The sequence below is a fragment of the Canis lupus genome, chromosome 17, assembly GCF_003254725.2.
Source record: "Canis lupus dingo isolate Sandy chromosome 17, ASM325472v2, whole genome shotgun sequence".
NCBI lineage: Eukaryota > Metazoa > Chordata > Mammalia > Carnivora > Canidae > Canis > Canis lupus.
In genome coordinates, this window is record NC_064259.1 from 58,830,244 (window position 1) to 58,838,646 (window position 8,403).

General features: G+C 52.2%; 1 non-coding gene across 1 annotated transcript; it reads right to left on the bottom strand.

Moving 5' to 3' along the window:
- Positions 1-7,444: 7,444 nt before the first annotated feature.
- TRNAE-UUC (transfer RNA glutamic acid (anticodon UUC)) lies at positions 7,445-7,516 on the bottom strand. The gene has a single exon. It is a non-coding gene; the product is annotated as a tRNA-Glu (tRNA).
- Positions 7,517-8,403: the final 887 nt, after the last annotated feature.

Below are 8,403 nucleotides of genomic sequence, written 5' to 3' on the forward strand. Positions count from 1 at the left end.
TCCTGCCTCGCTTGTCTTTTTATTCCACCCAGACCTGTGACCTCCCACCAGGCGTCCCCTCCTTGCTTTCCCGTCACACAGGGCAAGTCCCGTGATTTCGTGATTCTGGCCTCCAGGAGCAGGGAAATGAGACCCCAAGTCCTCAGGGCAACTCTGAGGAGAGGAATCCATGAGCAATAAGGAGTCGATCTACACCGGGGTTGGGCCTACGTGGAAGAGCATTTGGCGCGCGGCACAGCAACCACCTCACGCGCGAGTTCTTACCTTGCCACGAGCAGGTGTCTCCGCGGGGGTTGCGGTGTAGACCATTTGGACCTAAGACCACAGTTACTTCCAGCCTCCAGCCCTGGAGGACCCACGGAACCCAAAGAGCCACCGGGTCACTGATGCGCGTGCTGGGCCTGGGGTCGCCTGTTGGTCCACGTCTCACCACCACCGAGCGAGGATGGAGACAGGAAGGTCCCCGGAGGAGAGCTGCCGCGGGGTCCCGCAGACACCCCCCGGGGGGGAGGGGGGAGGTCGGCAGCGCCGGCCGCCCGAGGAAGGCAGAGGCAGGCGGAGAGGGACCCGCGTGGACGCGAGGGGAGCTGCGCCCCGAAGCCCCGGGTCGCGCCGCCGCCCCCACACCTGCCGCCCAGCTGGTTGCCGTCGGCGGCCGCCGCGGCCTGAGCTCCTCCTGCGGGCGCGTCGCGTTTCCCCGGAGGAGGCCGCCGGCCGGGCGATGCGCCCCAACAGGTGTCAGCCCGGAGAGTCTATTTTTAAAAAGGGAGAAGGAACTAAAGACTCTGGGGACTGTTGACCGGGTTTGTTTTCTGGCTCTTGGAAGCTCCTCGGAAAGGATTCGGATTCGAGGGCACCACTGCGTTAGACACGTCGGGTGATTAATTTTCACCGGAAAATCTTTGGAGGATTCACCTGCCTAACAATAGGTTAAAATCGAAGATCAGTGACATTGGAGGAGGTTCCCCCCTTGCCATTTAAAAAAATAAACTTGATTTTAGGGGCGCCTGAGTTGGTTAAGGCGGCTGCCCTGAGCACAGTGGTGATTTCGGGGTCCTGGGATCCAGCCCGCCTGGGGGGCCCTGCTCAGGGGGATTTGGCTTCTCCCTTTCCTTCTGCTCCTTCCCCAGCTCAGGCTCTCTCAACCCCCACCCCCTCCTTCTCTGTCTCTGTCTCTCTCTCAAATAAATAGACACAATTTTTCTTTAAAAATTTTAAAAATAACTTGAAATTTGTTCAATTTCAAGAATTTTGTTATTCCCGTAGATGTCCTTGTACCTTTGAGTATAGAATGATGGCGATACTACGTTAGAACCACAGAAGTTGTTTCAGCCATTATTTTTAAACTCTTGGAAATCCGAAATTTTAATGAATACATTCTGAACAGTGATACACACTTTTCTCTGGAAACAGGAATTGGGATTTAGATGGTGGGGGTCTGGGCAGGGAGGAGGAGTTCTGATTCATGTAAAGGAAATGACTCACTCACTGGGTGGAGTAAAGGTTTTAAGGGCTGTACCATCCCCCAAATTTCCCCTTTACTGTTTGCTGAGACCCATTGTCCTTGCCTCCTTTCCTTCCCCTCTTCCTGGCCTGTGAGATGCTTGTTTCCTATTCAGGCGGTCTCCCCTTCCTCCCCCTCTTCCTTCTCCATCTTCAAGGAGGAAGCTGGAGGAAGTTGGTGGGGTGGGGGGGGCAGGGAGGAGACCCACAAGGACAGGACTGCAGGAGAAATTTCTGGAAAGCTTAGAGGAGAGGGAGAGGAGGAAAGAGTTGTGAAATAAACAAGGAGAAAGCAAAGGAGGCTCCTGCCTACAGTAGCCTTTTCAGAGTATTCCAATAATAGGACTAAAGGAATTTAGCCTTTACAGGTATTTTCAATTAGGGTTGGTTCTTGGAGAGCAGTCTCTGAGCTCACATCAACCCAAAAGTCAACTTCATGGGCCTGGTCTGCATAGGGTTGTCTTTGGAGGTATGTCATAAAGAGTAATGTCCACATCTTTCTCTTGAAACAAAATCTTGGAATCTCAACAACATCCTCTCTGTCATTCATTGGGGGTGGCCTGGGGAGGACTGGGGGTTGGGAGGACTGAGGCTGGCGGGGAGGGGGTGTTGTTGAAAAATTGTAACAAACATAAGGTAAAGTGCACAGAACCTGTATGTATCATATCACAAAAGATTACAACGCACACGCCTGTGTAATCTACACACTGATGAAGAGGTAAAATAGTATCACTCCCATGCTTTACTGGGTCATAACCTTCTACCTCATCCCCTACTTCCATTTATTTATTTTTCTAATGATTTTATTTATTTATTCATCAGAGACACAGAGAGAAGGCAGAGGGAGAAGCAGGCTCCCTGCAGGCTTCCCTGGATCCTGGGAAGTCCGGGATCACGCCCTGAGCCCAAGGCAGACTCTCAACCGCTGAGACGCCCAGAAGTGTCCCCCTACTCCCATTTAATCCTTAGTGGTGGTGGTGTTATTTTTCCTCTCTGTAGTGTTCTATCATTAGGGTTTCATTGTGAAAGCCCTTAGGGGTAATGAATTTGAGCACCATTATGTATTTGTTAGCCAGCTGAATTTTCCCTGTTTCTTTCCCAACCTTGGTGATTTTCCTATAGGTCTGCCTTTTTCTTCTTGTTTTGCAAGATCTCATTAAGTATCTTCGGTACCAGTTGATTATGCTGACTGCAAATAAGTTCGCCCAAATTGTGACTTGACCTTTTACTCTCGATTCTGTGTTGTGATGGACAGAGATTCAGCCTCTTCATTAAGAATTAGTCTTTCTGTCTTATTTTTTAGATCCTTGCTTACGCTTGGGATCATGGGAATACGCTGCTACATTAATACCAACTAAAATCATCTGCCTTATCGTCTCACATTTTGGTGCCTGATCCATGTTAGAAGTGATTTTGCTTATGGTGGAGATAGGGATCACATTTCATCCTCCCTTGTCAACCCCCCCCCCACCTCCTACATGGGATCGAATTATTATATGCTATAATCATTGAACATTTATAATGTTTTTAATTCCTTTGTTTTTTGAATCCTCAATTTAGCCCGCTTTCTCTGATTCTATTTGTGGACATATCAAAGAAACTCGATTCTCCTTAATGCTTTTAGTAACTTATTCCATAGATGTAAATAATTATAGTATTCATTTTTCATTTTCACTTCTCATACCTTTTCTTGCGTTTTCTTACTGGCTAAGATCTCCATCACAGTGGGGAAGAGAAGTGGTTGCAGGGGGCCTATTTGTCTGCTTCCTGATGGTTCCTAATTGGTAGGGTGGTGGTGGAGAAGGTCATCTTATCATCAACTCTAACACGCTGAAGGTTTTTTGTTTGTTTTTAGTTTGGAAGCTTCCCTTTAGCAGATTAGGGCTGCTCCTTCTATTCCTGTTATGCTAAGAGGCTTTTAAAAATCATAAGCTGATAATGAATTTTTTCAAACACCTTTTCTGTGTTTTTAGTGATTATGATTTTCCTCTCTAAGTCGTTAATGTGATGAATTACTCTAGTTTCTAATGATAACCAACTGTTTCCCCGGTGTAAGACCAATTTCATCACGACATATTTTAAAAATATATATCTTGATTCAGTACTTCATTTTTTTAAAAAAGCTTTTATTAATTTATTCAAGAGAGACACAGAGAGAGGCAGAGACATGGGCAAAGGGAGAAGCAGGCTCCCTGTGGGGATCCTGATGCGGGACTCAATCCCTGGACCCCCTCTCCCCCCAGGATGACAACCCGAGCCAGAGGCAGATGCTCAACTACTGAGCCACCCAGGCGCCCCGCGATTCAGTATTTTAAATAATTTTTGAAGCTATGGATATTCAGCAATAAGTCGGGCCTCTCATTTCTGTTTCTCACAAATTGCCTTTCTGGAGTTTTTGGTTTCAACCCAAACTCATAACACCAAGTTGGGGAATTCTGCCGCTCTTTGATGTTTTTAGAATTTCTTTGCTTTTGGAGTCACTTCTTCTAATGAACTTTTTTGGTCCTTGAGCTTTCTTTGCTGGAAGACTTTTGAATTCTAATTTTTTTTTTTTTAATGTGAAGCTTGTAGGGACTAGTCCTCCTCCCCACCCCTGCCCAAATCGCTATGGCAATATACCTACATTTCCTCTAAAGCCTTTAATTGGTTGGCATACACGTGTTTATGATATTCACGTATTGTTTCCTTATGTCTAGCAGTTCAATAGTCGTGACTTCCTTCTTTCCTCTTCCCGGTTTTATCAGAGCAGTCTTTTCAAAGATCCAACCGTTCATTTTTCTCTTTTGTATATTTATTTCCAATGTTCTTTTTTCATTTTATTTCTTTTTAAAATTTTAACATTTATTTCTAAGTTTCAAATTCCTGCTTTTCTATTTCATTTCTGGTCCCATCTGCTTCTGCTGTTCTTGTCATTCTTTTTGTAACTTTTTGAGATGGAGGTTTAGCTCATTAGGGATCCGCCCTAATCGTCCTGATTTACATTTAAAGCTGTGTATTGTCCTCGAAGACTGGTTTTGCCACCTCATGGGCAGTAGCTGTAGTATTTTCAGTTTTGTTTGATTCAGAATTATTTCCTAATTTCCGTCGTCATGTCTGCTTTGATACAAGGATTGATAGAAGCATCTCTAAAATTCCAGATACATGAGATTTTGTTCTTATGTCTCATAACTGAATTTGAGATGCTAGTTGATTCTCTTGAAATAAATGTCATTGGAGGGTACCCCTACAGCACCAGGATGAATATGTTCTCCTTAGAATATGTCATCCTCTGGCAGGCTCTTGGGGTTTGTTAAGACTGGGAAACAAGTTGATGGCCTAAGGTTTCCCATACTACCCGGGCTATGTGTACTCAAGGCTAAATTCAGTAGAGGTCAAGCCCGTGGCCACATTTCCTCAGGGGCTTATAAGTATTTTATTTCATCTTTAAAGATTTTATTTTTAAGTCATCTCTACGCGCAATCGTGGGGCTGGAACTTAGAACCCCAAGGATCAAGAGTCCCATGGTCTACCCAGTGAGCCAGCCAGGTGCCTGCTGGCTTCTGGGCTTCCTTCCTTATTTATTTATTCTCAAGGGCTTTTTCAACATTCCTTTTCCTTATATTATTTGTAGCGCCAAGGCCGCCTTGTCCAAAGAGCCCTGGGACCGGAAGGGGCAGGACTAGATATGATCACCCCTACCCCCAAGGGCTTAGTTAGACCTTGGGAATCCCACCTTATTGTAGTGAGGACCTGCTATAATCCTTCTAGCGCGAGCCTGGGACTGAGAAGTCGATTTCCTTGTTCCTGGCCCTCGAGGACCACGAATAGAAGACAAAATAAGCTACCCTGGCAATCCACCCAGCAGCCTAAGGAGCTTTGTTGCCTCTCTTTTTTACTCTTTGCACTGGCACCTGCAAATGTTAGTGGTAAGGTTGCCATCTACCTTTAGGCTCTCTCTCTCTCTCTCTCTCTCTCTCTCTCAAAGATCCCGACCAGCTTAAGGAAAAACATACAAACGAACACCAAAAAGACTTTGCAATCGAAAATGAAATAGCCTGTATTCTCTTACTTTGAGAAGTCTACCATTAGGTTACCCAGGATGACAGGAATGGACTTAAAATTCCTGGACTTCTTGGAGTGAAACACCAGGGAAGGAAGCCTGCGAGAACCTCCGGTGCCGGCTTGCCCGCTGGCCTGCCAGAGCCAGGTGGTCTCACCTGCAATACAGCATCCACGCTCCATCCGCGGAACGTCTCTTCAAAAGCAGCCTCTCGATGCCACACTGCGCACAAGCCCTGGGTCTGAGTATGAACCAACAAAAGGGGAAAGGAGCAAGTTTGGCCCTCCGTTTGACAACCCCAGGAGGAAAGATCCGCAAAGCACACAGGGGGCAAAAAAACAAAACAAAACAAAAACACCTCACTTACTTGGGCGAGTGATTCTGGGACTCTCGGCCCAAGGTTAGGCCCGTGGGAGAGGGGAGGGCGCGAGCCCCAGGGTTTCCGGAAAGGCTCTCGGGACCATCGCAATTTTGCTGCTAAGGAAAGAAAACCAGCAGGAGGCCGGTGATAGGCGTCCGCCAACTCTGAGCTCGGCGACTCCCGGTCACCAGCGCGGGCACAAGGGAAGTGGCAGTGCGGCCCGAGAAGGCAGGAGGAGAACCGGGTGACGCCACGGAAGAGCCGGCATCAGTCCGGGACTGGGAGACGTCGCGGGAAAGCGCCAGCCCCGGTCCCGACCCACAGCATTCGTGCAGCTGAGTCCCCCACGCTCGAGGGACCCGCAGGGGGCAAGAGCAGCCAGAATGCACCAGACGGAGCTCCCCCGGAAGACCCACACTCAGAATCCTAGGACCCCCGCGGGGGGTTTGGGGGGAGGACCGGCTAGCGGCCTCAGACGCACAGGGTCACCAACTTGATCGCCACTCAACCCTCGCCATTCCTCCAAACCGCTTCCCAAAAGACTTCAGGCGACTCACCCCCCCCCTCCCCCGCCTCACCTGAATCCACGAGTTCGCCGCCTAGGCCGTCCGCCTTTCAGCAGCCGCTCGCACCCACCGCATCCAACGCCCCCGCCCCGCACCCCCGCGCTGCCGCGTCTCCTACCGCACCTGCTGCGTCTGCAGCCGGGTGCACAGACCTCCCCGGGCCCCGCTGCTGTCTTCGTGCTTCAGGATAGACGTCGCTTTCATCCCCACAGGTGTTCGGAGTCAGTATCAAAGGTAAAATGGGAAAGTATGCCCAGCGCCTGGGAAGAGTCTACAAGGTTTAAATGCAACGGCCCCGGAAGAAACTGTGGGATCTGCCTGCGGTATCATCGTTTTTGATGTCCTGGTGTTGATGTTTACTCTTACCTTCGGCTGAAGGAAGCAGTAAGAGTTTTCCATCTTGTGCACACCTCACCTGCTGCCTTTGTTGGGTCAGTAACCTCACTTCCCTACACCGCTCAATCTGCGAATGGGACGGCCCTGGAGGAGGACCGCACCCCTCCCACCGCGGCTCTTCCTCCCAACTCTCGCGGCCGTCGGGTCCAGGCGCCTGTTCCGAACGCGAACGCGCGAACGCGTAGCAAGCCTTTTATGCTCAGCAAGAGCCGAGCTGCGGGAGCTGGGCCCACCGGCCGCTGTCCGGGGTGCACACCAACACCGCGACGTGGCTTGGCCCCCGGAGCTCAGTTTTTCGGAGCAGAGCCGGATCTGCGCCCCTGGGGCATCCCCGCAGGATCTGAAGCTCTGCGGCGGAGCATATACCCGAGCTGGCCGCCGGGGAGCCTCTGAAGCCGCTTCTGCAGGCGGTTGACTGGAGGGCAGCAAGCACCGTGCGCCCTGAGAAGGGGCCCGGTATCGTCTCCGCCACCCCCATCCCCGCCCGGCCCGCGGAAGTTGGAGACTCGGGGCGGGGCGCACACCGCGCGGACCTCCGGAGAGGAAAGAAAGTCCCTTCGCGCGACGGGCAAAAGGTGATTCCCTGACCGGGAATCGAACCCGGGCCGCGGCGGTGAAAGCGCCGAATCCTAGCCACTAGACCACCAGGGAGACTGGTGCCAGTTCCCTCTCCCGGGGGCCTCCCACGGGAGGGACCGTTTCCCCCGCGCTGGGGGAGGCGTCCGGCCTCTAGGAGGTCCCCCGGCCTCCCAGGAGCCCTTTCAGGATGGCATGCCCTCCCCGTGTCTCCAAACGAGAGCCCGCGGGAGACGCGCCAGGGCCCCGAGGCCCCGAGCCCCGCCAGGTCCACACGTCCGGCCGCACCTCGGGGCTGCCGCGGAGACGCACCTTTGGGAGGCGGCCGCGGGCGGACACGAGGAGCCGCGAGGGCGCGGGAGGGGAGGCGCCGGCGTGAGACCCCGGGGGGGGGGGGGCGCATCGCCCGGAGGACCCCGAGGGACGCGGCCGCCGAGGCGCGCGGACGGAGACCGCCTCAAGGAAGGCCGGGCGGCCCAGCTGGACCCCGGGTCTCCGCCACAACCTGCGGCCCCTGTAGCTTTCCCACGACGCTGGGCCTGTTCATCCGCCCTGCAGACAACCGGAGCCTCATTCACCTTGGGGGGGGGGGGCGGTTCGGTGCGAGAGAGGCCCTTAGACCCCTGGGGGACGGGGCGGGGAGAGGGACGTGCCCCACCCTGAGGTGAGAGGGATGAAGTGAACGCGTGTCTGGGTCTGGGTGACGGTCTGATGAGTTAGTCGTTTCAAAACGTACTGCGCTGTGTGAAAACGCACAGACCCGGGGGGCGGGGGGGCGGGGCTGACGCTACGCTACCGACGTGAGGACCGACTCTGAGCCCCTTCGGACCGCGCAATGTGCCAGTGGCGTCAGGAGACACAACCAGATGAATGGACCGAGACCCTGAAACTGCCGAACAGCTGACCCGGTGAGTTCGCTTTCAATGAAAACATGTCCTCGTGGAAAGAAAATAGGATCAATG